The sequence below is a fragment of the Equus asinus genome, chromosome 6 (assembly GCF_041296235.1).
Source record: "Equus asinus isolate D_3611 breed Donkey chromosome 6, EquAss-T2T_v2, whole genome shotgun sequence".
In the NCBI taxonomy this organism is placed as follows: Eukaryota; Metazoa; Chordata; class Mammalia; order Perissodactyla; family Equidae; genus Equus; species Equus asinus.
This window is the reverse complement of record NC_091795.1, coordinates 19,927,949-19,944,125: the sequence shown is the minus strand read 5'-3', so window position 1 is coordinate 19,944,125 and position 16,177 is coordinate 19,927,949.

The following is a 16,177-nucleotide window of genomic DNA, read 5'->3' as shown; positions in this document are numbered from 1 at the left end:
CTTTAATCCATTTTGAGTTGATTTTTGTGCATGGTGTAAGGGAATGGTCTACTTTCATTCTTTTGCATGTGGCTGTCCAGTTTTCCCAACACCATTTATTGAAGAGACTCTCCTTTCTCCATCGTATGCTCTTGGCTCCCTTGTCGAATATTAGCTGTCCATAAATGTGTGGATTTACTTCTGGGCTCTCGATTCTGTTCCATTGATCTGTGTGTCTGTTTTTGTGCCAGTGGAATTCATTTTTGTATATATGCTGTGAGGTAGGGATTTAACCTTAATTTTCTTCCAGTAAACTTTGTTGATTGTCCCAATAGAATTTATTAAATTTCCCACAGATTTGAGACCCCATCAATTTTATATTCATTTGCTTACACACATACACACAAACACAGGCAACTACATTCTAAATTCTTGACTCCCCCCTCCTTTTTAAGAGTCATTTATCTAGCTATTAATCTGGTTTGCAAGAAAAGCAACTTTGGCTTCATGAAGAAACTCACTTGTTTATGCTTTTGTATTTACTAATTCTGCACTTCATTCTTTGCTTTGCTATTTTTTTCCTTGCTTCTTGAGTTGAACGCTTATTGCATCCATTTTCATTTTTAAATGTTCTAATATTTGCATTAAAGACTAAATCTTTTTCAGAATACCTCTCTGACTGAAGTTTATAGGTTTGACATGCACTACTCTGTGTTTGTTTTAAAATAATTCACAATTCTGTTTGAATTTTTCTGTTGTTCTAAAGTTCTCAGATGAATTGGGTTTTTGGCTCTTTTTTTTGCTATTAATTTATATTTTATGGAATTGTGTTCAATGAAGATGCCCTGGGAGATTTTTGCTTTGAGAAATGTTTTGAGGTTTTCTTTAAGCCTGATAGTGGCCGATTTTTGTGTGTTTGGAATAAATGTATATTTTCTGCTTGTTGCACACAAAGTTCTCCATTAAGCCATTCCTGTTCATTAGGTTATTTAAATTCTCTAGACCCTCACTTGTTTTTTGGTCTATTTGATCTGCTGAGTTTTGGAAGAAATGTGTTAAAATATCCATTGTGAGGTGGACTTGTCCGTTTCTTGCCTTTCTATCAGTTTTGTATTAAATACTTTGGAATTAGTTGATAGGTTCATCCAGGTTGATGATTGTTATATGGATTTTCCTTTTTTTACTAAGTAAGTGTAGTTTTTGTTTGTCCTCTTTGATGCTTTTATCTTCAAATCTTGTTGTCTGGATGTAATATTGCTCCAGTATCTATTTCTTAGTGTTTGCCTGCTATGCTTTTTTCGCTTTTATCTTTTCTTTCTATACTTTTTGCATTATTTTGTCTCAGGAGCGTCTTCTAATTCCCAAATGTCTGCCTTTACAGAAGAACTTAACCTTGACTTTTTACTGATTACTTACCTTTTTGAATTTATTCCTGCCATCATATTCTATGCTTTGTCACTAATATTCTGCCTGTTCTTCTCCTTTTTAATTAAAAAAATCTTGCCTTCTGTTGGATTGATGGTTTTCTTCCTTTCTTTCTTGTTCTAATGGATTGAAAGTAACACATCTCCAGTCTGTATTTTTCTAGTGATTACACTTAGAGCTTTAATTTGCACAATGACACATTTTCTCCTATCAGTGTTGATTTAATTACATCTCTATTCCTCATCCCTTACTGTTCCATCTGAACAAAACAAAACCCTAACTTCACTTTTCCTGTCATTACCACTTCTCATTTTGAGATCATCTGGAATAATCATCAAGACTATTGTTGGGCCAGCCTGGTGGCTCAGTGGTTGTTTGCACATTCCGCTTCGGCAGCCTGGGGTTTGCCAGTTTGGATCCCGGGTGCGGACATGGCACTGCTTGGCAAGCCATGTTGTGGCAGGCATCCCACATATAAAGTAGAGGAAGGTGGGCACGGATGTTAGCTCAGGGCCAGTCTTCCTCAGCAAAAAGAGGAGGACTGGTGGCAGATGTTAGCTAGGACTAATCTTCCTCAAAAATAAATAAATTAAAAATTAAAACTTTATTTAAAAAGACTATTGTTGATTTTTCTTAAAATCAATGCCAGTTAGATGTAACTATATATTTTATTACCACTTTTTAAAATTCCCTGTCTCTTGGATTGTACTACATTTTGAAGAAGGATATCCTCTAGTAATTCTTTCAGAGAAAGGGCCTGAATAGTGAACTTTCTGTGTGTTGTGTATTATTCAGGTGTTGCTGCATTAATGCTGTATAACAATTAACCCAGAGTCCTGTGACTTATAATGACAAACATATATTTTGCTTGTTTGTGGGTCTGTGGGTCAGCTGGAATGTGACTGTCTCTGGACAGGCTTATCTGGGCTTAGCTTCAACTGTAAGTTGGATTTGGCTCTGTTCCATGTGTCTCCTTCTGGATGAAGTGGCTCCCTGGGGCACACTCTTCCCACGGCAGACCACAGGAGCTGGAGAGGCTGGGCCAAACCCCCGTGAACACAGCCCAGGCTTTGCTCGAGTATCACTGGCCTAAGTAGGTCACATGACCAAGATCAAAGCCAATAGGGCGAGGGTGTCTACTCCTCCTTCTTTGCTACGAGTCACTTCCCGGTCCCATAGTCAAGGGAGGGAGTAAAGAACTGAGAACAGTAATCCAATTTACCATGACGTAACTGGACATTTTTTCCCCTCACACCTGAACGGCAGTTCAGTTGAGTATAGAATTTTATGTTCTTTCTTCTTCCCTTCCTCCTCTCTTCCTTCTCTGTCTCCTTCTTTTTCTTCTCCTCCTCCTCTCCCTCCTCCTCCTCTTCTTTTATAAATAAAGCCTGTCCTCTCTTAGACCTGGAAGATTTTACTTCTGTTCTTTTCGGTACTTTTTGCTTAAATAATTTTAAATTTCTATACGTAAAAGAATTTGTACATGTGGCTGGTACAAAATTAATTATATTTGTTTCAAGTCTCCTTCTGTTTCCTTTTAATTCTTTTTCTGAACAATTTATTCGTCCGCTTATGAGTTTGATGCTTCTTTCTTTCTTTTTTTTTTTTTTTTAAAGATTGGCACCTTAGCTGACAGCTGTTGCCAATCTTCTTTTCTTTTTTTTTTTTTTTTTAAGATTTTATTTTTCCTTTTTCTCCCCAAAGCCCCCCAGTACATAGTTGTATATTCTTCGTTGTGGGTCCTAGTTGTGGCATGTGGGACGCTGCCTCAGCGTGGTTTGATGAGCAGTGCCATGTCCGCGCCCAGGATTCGAACCAACGAAACACTGGGCCGCCTGCAGCGGAGCGCGCGAACTTAACCACTCGGCCACGGGGCCAGCCCCTGATGCTTCTTTCTTGATAGTCACTGTCTTTAAATACTTGTCCTTTTGTGGATGTGTTTTCCAGTTTTGTATCGGGGGTTGCCTGAACGCTGTTCCTCCTTTGTTACAACCTAGTGATGCGGGGTGGTGGGGACAGGACAGGCTGTGTGGTGAGCAGGCAGGCTCTTGATGTGGTCTCTCCCTCCACCTGACCTCATCTGTCACGGGGTCTTATAAGGGTCTGGTCCAATGTCTGGCCCAGTTAGGGGTAATTTCCTTTTATAAAGCATACTTTATTGTCATTGCTAGAGATTTGAGATTTGAGATGAAGGCAGGTATGTGTGCTCTGGCAGGGTTCTTCTTGCATGCATTTCTGGGAGTAAGCTTTAAAAGGGGAGTGAGAGCCTAAAGACCCAGAAAAGAAGGAGCAGGAAAGGGAGCCAGCTGTTAAAATCCTCTCCTCACGCCCCTTCCTGCAGTACTGGCCTGGCTCAGGCTCCGGGGACCATGGCTGAGCAGGAGTATAGACAAGGTCTGCTCTTTCCCCCCTCCTCCCTCTGCCTGTCCTAGCCTCCTGCTCTGCTGTGCTAGGGCAGGTGGAAGGGAGAAGCTGGAATGGCTCTGGGCCCTTCCGCCCTGGTCTTGGCTGGCTGTAAGTGCCCTCTGTGTGGTTGGCATTCACACAGTAGGCCCCTTGGGAGGCACGTCTGTGTGTTCCTTGGAGGACCCAGCAGGATCCTTCTCTGCATACTTTTCCTGATATGAGAGTTCCCCTTGGGCTCAGACTTTTTTCTTTTTAACATGTCCTTTATTCCAGGAAGGGCCTGGAATTCTTTGCCAGATGAAAGGTACATTCGTCCACTTGTCAAACATTTGTCAAGTGCTGCTGTGTGCTAGGTACTCAGGTCAAAAGCTGGACATACAAAGATAACTTGCAGAGGTCCTGCCTTGCTGGGGCTTTTCACCCAATAGAGATCTTTGTGTAGGGTTTTAGGACTTACAAAATACACAATATGGTGTCATTTCTGCGTGCTGAGGTGGGGAGAAGGATGGAGGGGTTGGGAAAGGTTTTATAGAGAACGTGAGTCTTGATTGAGTCTTGAAAAGTGAGTGGGCATTTTCTGAGCAGTGTAAAGGGAGAGAGGACCGTGGAAAGTAAGGCTTTGAGGTAGATGGTGGGTCCGAACCCCCATTGCCAGCAGTTAAATTGAGTCTCTGAAAGGTTCTGCAAAGCAGAGATGCAACTCCCCTCGGTTTCGGGTTCCAGAAAGACTCATCCAGTAGGTGTGAGGAGGAGGGATTGGGTGGGGAAGGTCGTATGTGGGGGCGTTGTTAAGAGGCTGTTTGAAGTCCCAAGAGCTGGTCAAGAAAAAAGTGCCCATGAGCACACTTCTGTTTTTGTTTTTTTTTTTTTGATGAGGAAAATTCACCCTGAACTAACTTCCGTTTGCCAATCTTCCTCTTTTTTTTGGCTTGAGGAAAATTAGCCCTGAGCTAATATCTGTGCCCATCTTCCTCTATTTTTTGTATGTGGGATGCCTCCACAGCATGGCTGACAAGCAGAACAGGTCCACACCTGGGATCCAAACCCACAAACCTGGGCCATGGAACTTTCTTTCTTCCTTCCTTCCTTCCTCCCTCCCTTCCTCCCTCCTTTCCTTCTTTCCTTCCTATCTTTCTTTCTTTCTTTCCTTTCTTTTTTTTGAGGAAGATTAGCCCTGAGCTAGCTACTGCCAATCATCCTCTTTTTGCTGAGGAAGACTGGCCCTGAGCTAACATCCATGCCCATCTTTCTCTACTTTATATGTGGGATGCCTGCCACAGCATGGCTTCACAAGCGGTGCCATGTCCACACCCAGAATCCAAACCGGTGAACCCTGGGCCACCGAGAAGCTGAATGTGCGAACTTAACTGCTTCACCATGGAGCCGGTCCCTGGGCCATGAAATTTCAATACCACTCGGCCATGGGGCCAGCCCCATGTTTCTGTTTTGGAATGTTTGTGCACATGTGTACACACGTGTGCATGCACACACACAGACACTCACGCACAGCCAGATGCAGAAGCTGCTGGACAAAAATCACTGCCCAGGCTGCTGCCAGGCCACAATTGCCATGGAAGGATAGAGTGCATGGAAACAACAGCTCCTGAGAGCCAATTTCCTTAAAAAGCATCTTTTCTCTGAGCCCTTGGGGGAAAGACAGGGCTGGGCCTGAGAAAGAAAGCCGGGCCTCAGGATGATGCAATTGCCCACATCGTGCAGCGGTGAGGCGGGAACAGGAGGCTTCGGTGGTTAAATAATCAGCTGACAGTTCTGGATTAATTACTCAGCAAATTTATCAGGGGAGGGAGGCCAAGTCATCCAAATAACACTTTCTATTGTGCATGGAGGGGAGACAGCAGCCAGAGAAGGGTGGCAGGTCTGGGCCTGATGGGTGTGCTGTTAATAAGGATTTGGTAGCCTCGGCCAAAGGCTACTAGGAAAGCAGGTATGTGATTATTTTGGGGCCTCACCTTGAGTCCAAACAAGTGAGTTTGGAAGTGTTTGGCAGTCTATTATTTTTGTCCTGTGAAGTCACACACGTCCATTTACCAGCTAGGCCTAATTCCAGGGCCTGCGATGTGGCCTTCCAGGTTTCCTTCTCGGTGATGGAAGGCAACCTGGCGCTGAGCCCAAAAACTAAAATCTGGGCCTCGGATAGGAATGTTGTACATTTTGGAAATGGTGTGGTCCAGTACGTAGTTAATGCGAATTAGAATTGGATTTGATTTCCAACAGAGCTCAACTGAAAAATCCCCTTTTGCCTTCATCCTGTTTTCTTGTAGACGAGCTGTAATTAAGTCACCCATGGCATTGTCAGATTTTATTTTGGGTTGAAATATCTCACGTTTGATTTTGGCACAGAAACAATTTCTTTTGGAGAGTGCTGTGAAACATCCTTTCAGCTATTTTCTTGTAATAGAAAGTTGAGAAAAGTATCTCCACTTTTGTGTATTTTCCCCAACAAAGGCTTATTGGGTCTGAGTCATGAGTTTAAAAGTGTTAGGTGTTGTATGGGGTGTGGGGGGGGGGATGTTTACAAAATAAATGAAAAAATGCCTCATTTATCTAGAGGCCACTTTTCCAGCAGCCTTGATTATCTGGAACACAGCCAACAACAAGACTGTAGTAAAAACAGCCACTGAATTGCCAAAATATTATCAAAACTCCGAGTGCCCAAGCTCTGGTTCATAACGTAAAGTCTCATGGGTGCTCCTTCACAGTCAATTTACTCCTAATTTAGATACAATATAAACAATCTTGGCTATATGATTTCCTTAACCCTCAGCAAATTAGAAGTAAGGACTGAAGTGAGGAGCCTTCCAAAAGGAGTTACCCTGAAGTGGGAGTGATGGCTGGCTGGCTGACAGGAAGGCAGGAGAGGAGAGAGCCACAGAAAGCACATGGAAGAGAGACCCACTTACTGAGCTGGCCCGAGGGCAGGAGACAGAGGTACAGCAAAGGATGGAGGGCACCAAGAGGAATGCAGATTTTGACCCATTTAGTGACTGTGCAAACACATCGAGAAAACTTTTCATCCTATATGATTAAAATAAAAGCAACTTTGAAAGTTTGGATTAAAGGAACATTCACTTTTGTGAAACTTCATCTTCCTTAGAGGTACCACTGAGAAACCAACAGCCCTGCAGCAGAGACAAAGCATGTTCATGGTCCAGGCAGTCAGCAAGGTCCATGAGAGTCTGCCTCTGTGTGGTCAGCTGTGGAAGCTGAGTGCTTTGTACAGAGTGGGCATCAAAAATATATGTTAGCTCTTCCAGTTCCAGAACAAGGTGGTGTGCATGCTCTTTCCCCTGATCCTTCCCTCTAACTATAACTAAGAGCCCTGGAAATTATTCAACGGGCAATTATAAAAGAACTCTGAGAGCTGGAAAGGAGGAGGAGGACTGGATAGGGACCTCAGAACTTGAGGAACAACAATGGGGTGAGTTCCTTGGGTTTTCTTTTTTTCTCCCGGACTGGGGGCAGGAGAGATCTGAAATCTGGACCTGCCAATGGTCATAGACAAAAAAAATCCAAGAAAAGCCTGTTCTCTGACCAAAAGACTAGGGAAGGGAAGCCTAACAGAGACCTAGTGAGACCCCTACCCTCAGCTCTACAATTAGGGTCCCTGCAGGGGGCCTAATCTGTTTACAACAGCAGCAGCAAAGCCCTGGCCACTCCAGTTCCCACTCACAAGCTGAGTGAGCAGTGAGTGATCCCATACGCCCACAGCAGCAACTGTGAAGCCCTGTGTCTCCCTGTGCTCCACCCAGTGGCATAAAGATACCCAGGCCAGTGGCTTCTGCCCCTTCCTCCATGGATGGTCACCCAGAGACAATAAACAGCCCTGAGAAGGACCTTCTGCCCCTGCAGAAAGTATCAGGCAGCGTGGATTTAGCAGGAGTACTAGCATCACCTGAAGAAAAAAAGAGACCAAACAGCATGCAAGGGCTCAAAAAACTAAACTGCCATTGGAACTAAAGCCCCCCAAAGTAAGACAGAATCTATAATCCAAACCTAAACAGAGAAAGTGCCTACTAAAATAGAAGATTCAAATAGATCAAGTCTCCTAATGTGATAATCAGAATGTCCAGGATACAGTAAAAAGTTGCTCATCAATTCAGGAAAACCACAATTTGAATGAGAAAAGATAATCAACTGGTGCAATACCAAGATGAATCAGATGTAGGAATTATTGGACAAGGATTTTAAAGCAGCCATCATAAAAATGCTTCAACAACCAATTACAAATTCTCCTGAAACAAAACTAAAAGGAGAAAATCTTAGCAAAGAAATAGAAAGTATAAAAGAGAAGTAAATGGAAATGATATGACTGAAAAATACAGTAACCAAAATAAAAAACTCACTGGATGGACTCAGTAGCAGAGTGGAATCAGTGAACTTGAAGAGAGATCAATAAAATTTACTCAATCTGAACAACAGAGAGAAAATAGGCTGGAAAAAAATTGGAGAGCATCAAGGAGTCCAAGAGAGAGAATAGAAGACTGAAAAAGTATTGCAAGAAATAATAGCTGAAAACTTCCCAAATTTGACAAAAGATATAAATCTACAGATTCATGAAGCTGAGAAAAATTCAAAATAGGATAAATCCAAAGAAGTTCACACCAACGCACATCATAGTCAGACTGGTAAAAACTAAAGACAAAGAAGAATTCTTAAAAATAGGTGGAGAAAAATGATGCATTACCTATAAAGGAACATCAATTTGAATGATGGTGGATTTCTCATTTGAAACCATGGAGGTCAGAAGGAAGTGGTACAACATTTTTCAAGTGTTAAAAGAAAAGAGCTGTTAGCCCCACATCATATATCCAGGGAAATATCCTTCAGAGTTGAAGGAGAAATTAAAAAATTCTCTGATGAATGAATACTAGGATAATTTGCTGTTAGCACACCTACTCTTAAAGAATGCCTAAGAAAGCTCTCCAAAGTGAAAGAAGATGGTAATAGAAAAAGACTGGAACCATCAGAAAAAAAAAGAACATTGGAAAGCGTCAAAATAGAAATAAACATAATAGACTATCCTTCATCTCATGAGTTTCTTTAATCACATTTTATGGTTTTATTGTTGAATCAAAATTTACCACACCATTTCATATGGTATCCAGTGTGTGCAGAGGAAATACCTTTAAGATGAGTATATTTAATAAGTGGAGATGATAAAGTGACCTAAATGAGTGTAAGCTTTCTATACTTCACTGGAAGTGGTAAAACATCAACACAAGTAGGCAATGATAAATTATATACATGTATGATAATACCTAGAGAAACTTCCAAGAAAACTATAGCAAGAAATAGTCTCAAAAACATTATAATTAAGTAAAAGTGAAGTTCCAAAAAATGTTTAAGTAACCCACAGGATGGCAAGAGAAAACTAACAGAGGAACGAGAAATACAGGGAACAAAACAGAAAACAAATAAAAGATGTTTTGGATTTTTCTACATAGACAATCATGTCATCTTAAATAAGGACAGTTTTATTTCTTGCTTACTGATCTGTGTACCTTTCATTTCCTTTCCTTGCATTATTGCCCTGGCTAAAACTTCCAGTACCATGTTGAATAAAGAGTGGTGGGAGCAGACATCCTTGTCTTGTTCCTGGTCTTGGCATCTGAAAGCAGATGGGACTTTCACCTTTGAGTATAGTGTTAGCTGAAGGTGTAGGGTTTTGTTTTGTTTTTTTTTTTTGGTAGATGTTAGCTGTAGGTTTTTTGTAGATGCTCTTTGTTAAATTGAAGAATGCCCCCTCTATTTCTATTTTTATGAGTTTTCATCAGGAATGGGTGTTCAATTTCGTCAAGATCTTTTCATGCACATATTGATATAATCATGTGATTTTTCACTGTTGATACAGTAAATTACATTAATTAATTTTCAAATATTGAAAAAGCCTTGAATCCCTGGAATAAACCCCACTTGGTCATGCTGTATAATTCTTACATATTGCTTAATTCTATTTTCAAATATTTGTAAGGGAATTTTACATCTATATTCATGAACGATATTGGGTTTTTTTTTTTTTTTTTTTAACACCGTCCTTTCCTGGTTTGGGTATCAGGGTAATACTAGCTTCATAAAATGAATTGGGAAGTGTTCTCTCCTATTTTCTGGAAGAGATTACATCAAACTGTTATTAAAACTTCTACAAAGAAGTTTCCTCTACAGTAAAACCATCTGGGCTTGAGGATTTCTATTTTAGGAGATTTTAAATTATGAATCCAATCTCCTTAATAGTTGTAGGCCTATTCAAATTGTCTATTTCATTTTTGTAGTTTGTGATTTTTGATGAGTTGGTCCATTTTATCTGAGTCCAGATTTATGTGTCTAGGGTTGTTTGTGGTTTTAACCGTATTAGCCTTTTGGTGCCAGCACAGTCTGTGTTGATGATCCTTCTTTTGTTCCTAATATTGGTAATTTGTATTTTCTCTCTTTTTTCTCAGTCAGAAATGCTAGAGATTTGTCTGCTATATTTATTTCCTTATTTCTTGTAAGGAATCAGCTATTTGTTTCATTCATTTTATCTATTGTTTTTCTGTTTTAACTTCATTGATTTCTGCTTTTATATTTACTATTTTTTTCTTTCTGCCTGCTTTGAGTATATTTTCCTAGGTTTTTGAAGTGAAAGCTTAGATTGGTTTGAGACTTTTCTTCCTCCTAGTGTGTGCATTTAGTACTATAAATTTCCCCCTTTGCACTGCTTTAGCTACAACTCACAACTTTTTATATGCTGTATTGAGTGTTTTGAGATTTTCCTTATTGGTTTCTAGTTTGATTCCATTGTGGCTGGAGAACACACTGTATGATTTCAATTCTTTCAGATTTGTTGAAGTTGGTTTTATGGCTCAGGATACGGCTTGGCTTGGTATATGTCTACAGGTGATTGTAAAGAATGTGTGCTCTGTTTCCCCCTTCTCAGGGGGTGCTCCTTCTCTGACACCATCTGACAGGGGGTTAGAGTACCTCCTTACAGCCTGGTGATGATAGAAGTCTAGGCTCTCCACTTGGCTTTGCTGGCGTGGGTAGGGGTAGGGCCATAGTTTTTGTATGGTATTTGATTGGATGGTTGTTGTCTAAAAGTTTTGGTCTTGCTAGTCTGTCCTTTTCCTAGTCTGGCTAGACAGAGCAGGATTTTGTTGGGGCTATTTTTGCCTGTGCCCACTGGATCTTCCAGTTTGCTAGTTTCTTCAGCTGCAAGTCTGGGATGTATGTGGCCAAAAGTTAAGTCAGAGAACTCAGCATTATTTTGTTACTTGGGTTCTGAAGTCCCTAGCTTATCTGCCTTCTTCTCTCCACCTTTCAAAGTCTGTAAACATTATACTCAAAGCCCTGGGTTTTTAGTTGGATTTAGCAGGAGGAACAGGGAAAAAGTACATGGACCTCACCTTCCCATAAGTTAAAATTCTTGCATCACATTTTTTTCTTTTTTAGGAAGATTAGCCCTGAGCTAACTGCTGCCAATCCTCCTCTTTTCGCTGAGGAAGACTGGCGCTGAGCTAACATCCATGCCCATCTTCCTCTACTTTATATGTGGGACGCCTACCACAGCGTGGCTTGCCAAGCAGTGCCATGTCCACACCTGGGATCCGAACCAGTGAACCCAGGGCCGCTGAAGCGGACTGTGCAAACTTAACCTCTGCGCCACTGGGCCGGGCCCTGGCATCATGTTTTTAATTACAAGAAACTTGCTCATTTAAATTAACTTGTGACAGTTTCAAGCTTGGTGGGTTATTAATTTTGTAAATTAAGATCCAAATACAATACAAGTAACACTGAAGGGGCTGTGTTCTATACGCCACGTATCAATTATACTGATTTTTACAACTGTGACTGGCTTCTGTGAGCAAATCTTGTAATCTGAACCCTCACTGTAGCTTTCTTCTTTGAAATCCATGTTAAGAAATGCTCCACTCTACTAGGCTTAAGTAAGATTAGCATCTGGACATGTTGCTTAACAAAGTTACTATAGCCATGCAAACTGTGATTTATATCAGGAAATCTACTGTTGACATTTCTTAAAGGAACACCATCAGCTAATTCAGGGCAAAACATACTTGGCAGACATGGATTATCAGAGGGAAAAAAGATCATTCAGTAAAAACGATAGGTTTGCCAGGTGTGAGAAGGATGGTAGGTGCTGGAAGACGGAAAAGAAGAAGTGGTCCCTGATCTAAGAATTCATTGTCTGGTGAGAGAGAGATATGCAAAGAAATGCTTTCAGCGAAGTGGGATAGGTATTACAATAGAGGGAAGAAAAAGTCCGGGAGGCACCATGAAGGGAGAAGCTAACTGGCTGAGGAGGAGGATGGGGCACAGATGTTGGGAAGGGTTAATGGGGAGGTGAGAAGCGACATCTGAGCTGAGCTTCTGGGGGTAACGGTGAGGTGGTGGCAGCAGAATGTGCAAGAGTCGTGGAGGAGAGCCTGTGACCACTGGAGGAGAAAGTGGGTGTGGAGAACGTCAGGTGACATGGCTGGACATATGGAGGCAGGGAGAGAGTATAAAAGATCTGGACGCCGTGGATTTAGTAATAATTTTTTTTTAGTTTTTTTTGAAGAAAAAAATAATTTTGAGGAAATAATGCTCTTTAGGTTTTGGGTTACAGCTTTGCAGTAGTTAAAAATATGGAAGCAAGACTAGGAGGATGGAAAAAAAGGGAAACCTTGTTATACGTAGAAGAAATGGAGGTGATACCCTCCAAAGGCACTACTGAGCCAAGAAAAGAGGCGAGTGGGGCAGGATGGAAGAAGTCTGCACACGTGAAGGGAAATGCTCAGTGGAAGAGGCATCTTTCTGCTGTTGTCGGGTGGCCCTGAGGCGCAGAGCCGGGCTCAGTGGGGAGCCACAGTCGGGCTGATTTCTCCTTGGCATAGTGATGTTTCACAGAGCTGTACCCAGATGCCACGGGCTGCCTCACAACATCATGGGTTCCCTGTTACTGGAAGTGTGCAAATACTGGAGACGTTGGCTGGCCACCCACCGGGCTGGTGAAGTTGTTTGAAAGTTTAGGCGTTCAGTGCCGAATTGGACTGGAGGATCTCCTAGGTCCCTTTTAGTCCTGAGAATCTATGATTCTCTCTGAACCCCGAGTAGAGCCTCATGTAGAACAAAGTGGATTATTGGTGAATATTTACTGATAGACCATGTGAAAATCATGTTGAGGTCAAAGCCTGAAACACACTAGCCTATCACTATCCACTCTGAGGGAAATGGACATGTTACCATTTTCATCATTTATGTTTTCCCCATGTATTTTCATCTTTAAAGCCTTCACCAGAATTTTCAGCCCTTCGAGGGTTGGCATGATTCCTTTAGGGCTACACTGGGAACCTGCTATGTGTTTACCTGGGTGAATTCCTCCACGTGAATCCAGATTGGACCACGACCCCAGGCCTTCCCCAGAATCAAACTTTGTCCGAGTTGGGGTTATTTTGACCCAGGACCATTCTAACCCATTGCAGATTCAATATTTTCGGAGTTGGGAGGGAGTTTACTCAGCCGTGGCGAGAGGTCAGAAGCAAAAACACACGCTTTGCAGGAAATGGTGCGCTTTCCTTCACTGACTACTTTCTCAGATATTAATTCTTCCTCTTCTCTTTCCCTTCTCTCCTACTCACCACTGGGACCGACTAATAGGAAAAATAAAAATAAGCAATAGCCAATGTACTGGATATTTGTAGCGTTTGAGGCAATGTGATGCATATTTCATTTCCTTAACAACCCAATAAGTAGATTTTATGATTATTTCGACTTAACAGATGGGGAAACTGAGACCCAGAGCGACTAGAGAGTTGGCCCAAGCTTGCAGAGCTGGAACCTTTGGCTCCTGAGGCTGAGTCTTGGGGGGTCTTGCTTATGGAACCTCATTTGACCTCTCTTAAGGATTCACTCAGCGATCTCTTTGCCTTCCTCCTCTCCTGCCTCCCCACCAAGACGTGTGAGAATGTTATGAGGTTGCGTCTGTGAGAAACACTCTATCCCGAGTGTGAGGCTGGATGAACTTCCACACCCTGAATATGCTGCTATCCCCACCACCAAGATCAAGACACGGAACGTGACCAGTTCACCCAGTGCCTCCATCATACCTCAGACGGACCACTGCTCTGACGTCCATCACCATGGATGCGCTTTGCCCGTTCTTGAACTCCTTATAAATGGGATCAAGCAGTGTGTTCCCTTTTATGTCTAGTTATTTCTGCTCAACATCTGTAAGATCCATCCAGTGGTGTGCTGATAAATTGGCTCTCCAAAAAGAAAAAAAAAGAGAGAGAAAAAGAAGAAAAAAAAGAAAGGCCCTATTTGTAGTATTTGCCAATTTCAGTGATGTAAATACTTCCACCTTGACTGATTTCAAGCCACCAATGATTTAACAACCAGCTTGCAAAATTCCAGAATATTTTACAATCAGCTCTCATGAGCTGGCACAAGGCTGCCCCACAGTGTCACAGGCTCCATTCTAATTTTGTGTAGTGGATATCATTCATTCTCCTTTTTGTTTAGTATTCCTTGTATGAACATGTGGGGCGGTCTTTTTATTATGTGCTTTTGGCAAAAGTCACTAGTTTTCAGAATGGGCATTCGTTTGTGCAGCTCATTGCTGGGGGAGGGTGGAGGCGCGAGCTCTGGAGACAGACCTTGCCGGTTCCAGTCCTGTCTCTGCCAGGACCTCTCCTGACTCCCGTTCTCAGCCTCAGCTCTGCAGACGGGAAGCACCGTACCCACCTCACAGGCCTGTGAGCACACTTGGTACTCAGTAGGTGCTCAATAAATGTTCCCTCCATCCCTTTCTTTCTCTTTCTCATCCCAGGGAGGGTGATGGTACCTGGGTCAAGTCACGTCGGGGTGGATCTGTGTCCCTGCACGGGTCTCTGGGCCGTTCTGCTCTGGTGCCCAGTGCGCCTGCAGGATCCTCAGCTTTGTTTCCATTTAGTTTCTTTGAAGAGGAAGAAGAGAAGGAAGGAGGAAAGGAGGGAGAGAAAGAGGGAAGGAAGGAAACAGGCCTGTCAGTTTCATCGCTGCGGGCCTGGCCTGGAGGAAGAGCTCTGTTTATGGCTTGATTTGGCTGCCATCATGGGCCCAGGACATCTCTTCACATGTGAGAATGACGTTCCTTTTGTTCCTGAGCTGCCTTCCTGCTTCTAAATAGATTGTCACCACCCAGGTGTCCTCTGGTGAGACACCCCATCTCCAGTGGAATGTGTAAGGGAACCCCAGAAAGGCTGCCAAAAGAAGGACACAAATGTGACAAAGAGTGTCACAGAGTGACAGTCTCCAGACATATCTTTTTTTCAGGGTGAAGGGGAACACGGAGGGGACGCCAGGGCCTTCTCCCAGACCACCTGCCTGGGGGCCTCCGCAGGACACAGAGCCGCTGACACTCAGCGCGCCGTCCACTGGGGCGGGTGTCCTCCGATGAGCCTCTCCTGAAGGGAGGGCAAAAAATCTCTTCCATGTCATTGTCCCAGTGCACTTTCTATCTGCAACAGGCTGGAAAGTCCTCTCCTGCCTCCCTTGTCAATTGTAAAAGCACTGATTGTGGCCGAGTGAAACCAGATGCCCCTCCCAGCCCGTGAGTGCAGCCCTTGGCCCCCTGACCACGGGGCGTGATGGGGCACACCATCAGCTTCCAAACCCACAGCTGTTTTCTTTGGATCCCCCTCCAGCACCCCAGTTCCAGGACTTGGGGGCTCCCGGTGAAAGATGCTGGTTTCCATGACCTCTTCAATCAACTGAGTCCCGGGGACAAAGACCCTGTTCACACCCCCAGCTGGAGTCCCACTTCTTGGCAGTCTGTTTGTGGCTCCTGCCGCCACTGCTTCCCCAGGGCTTTGGGACGATATCTCAAAGAGGCAGCATGGCATAAGGAACAGAAAAGGTCATGATCCTGGAAGTGGGTGGACCTAATTTTAAACCCTGGCTCTGTGACGTGCTTGCTGGGTGACCCAGGGCAAATGCCAGCTCCCACGTGTGCGGCCCGGTGTAATTCCTTTGAGAGTGCTGCAGGCTCAGGATTTCAACCCACTTTCCAAGGGTTGAGGTGGAAGAGCTGCCAAGGCCACCCGGCTAAGGCAAGACCGAGTAGGATTTGAACCCGTGCTGATCTGACCGCAAAGCCACCCTTGGTCCCCTATTCCTCACTCTCAGTGCTGCTGGTCTGGGATGCACCTGGGCCTGGGCCTCCCCATGGGTCCCGTGGCTCTTCCTGTGGGCAGGGGGAGGGGTGCAGAGGAGCCCTTCCTGCCCGGAGGAGCCCGCACATCTGTGCCTTTTTGCATAGTGTGGCATGTGTATTTAACCATTCTTTTTACAGTTAGATATCAAGATTGCTTCCAATTTTTTTCTGTCATAAACA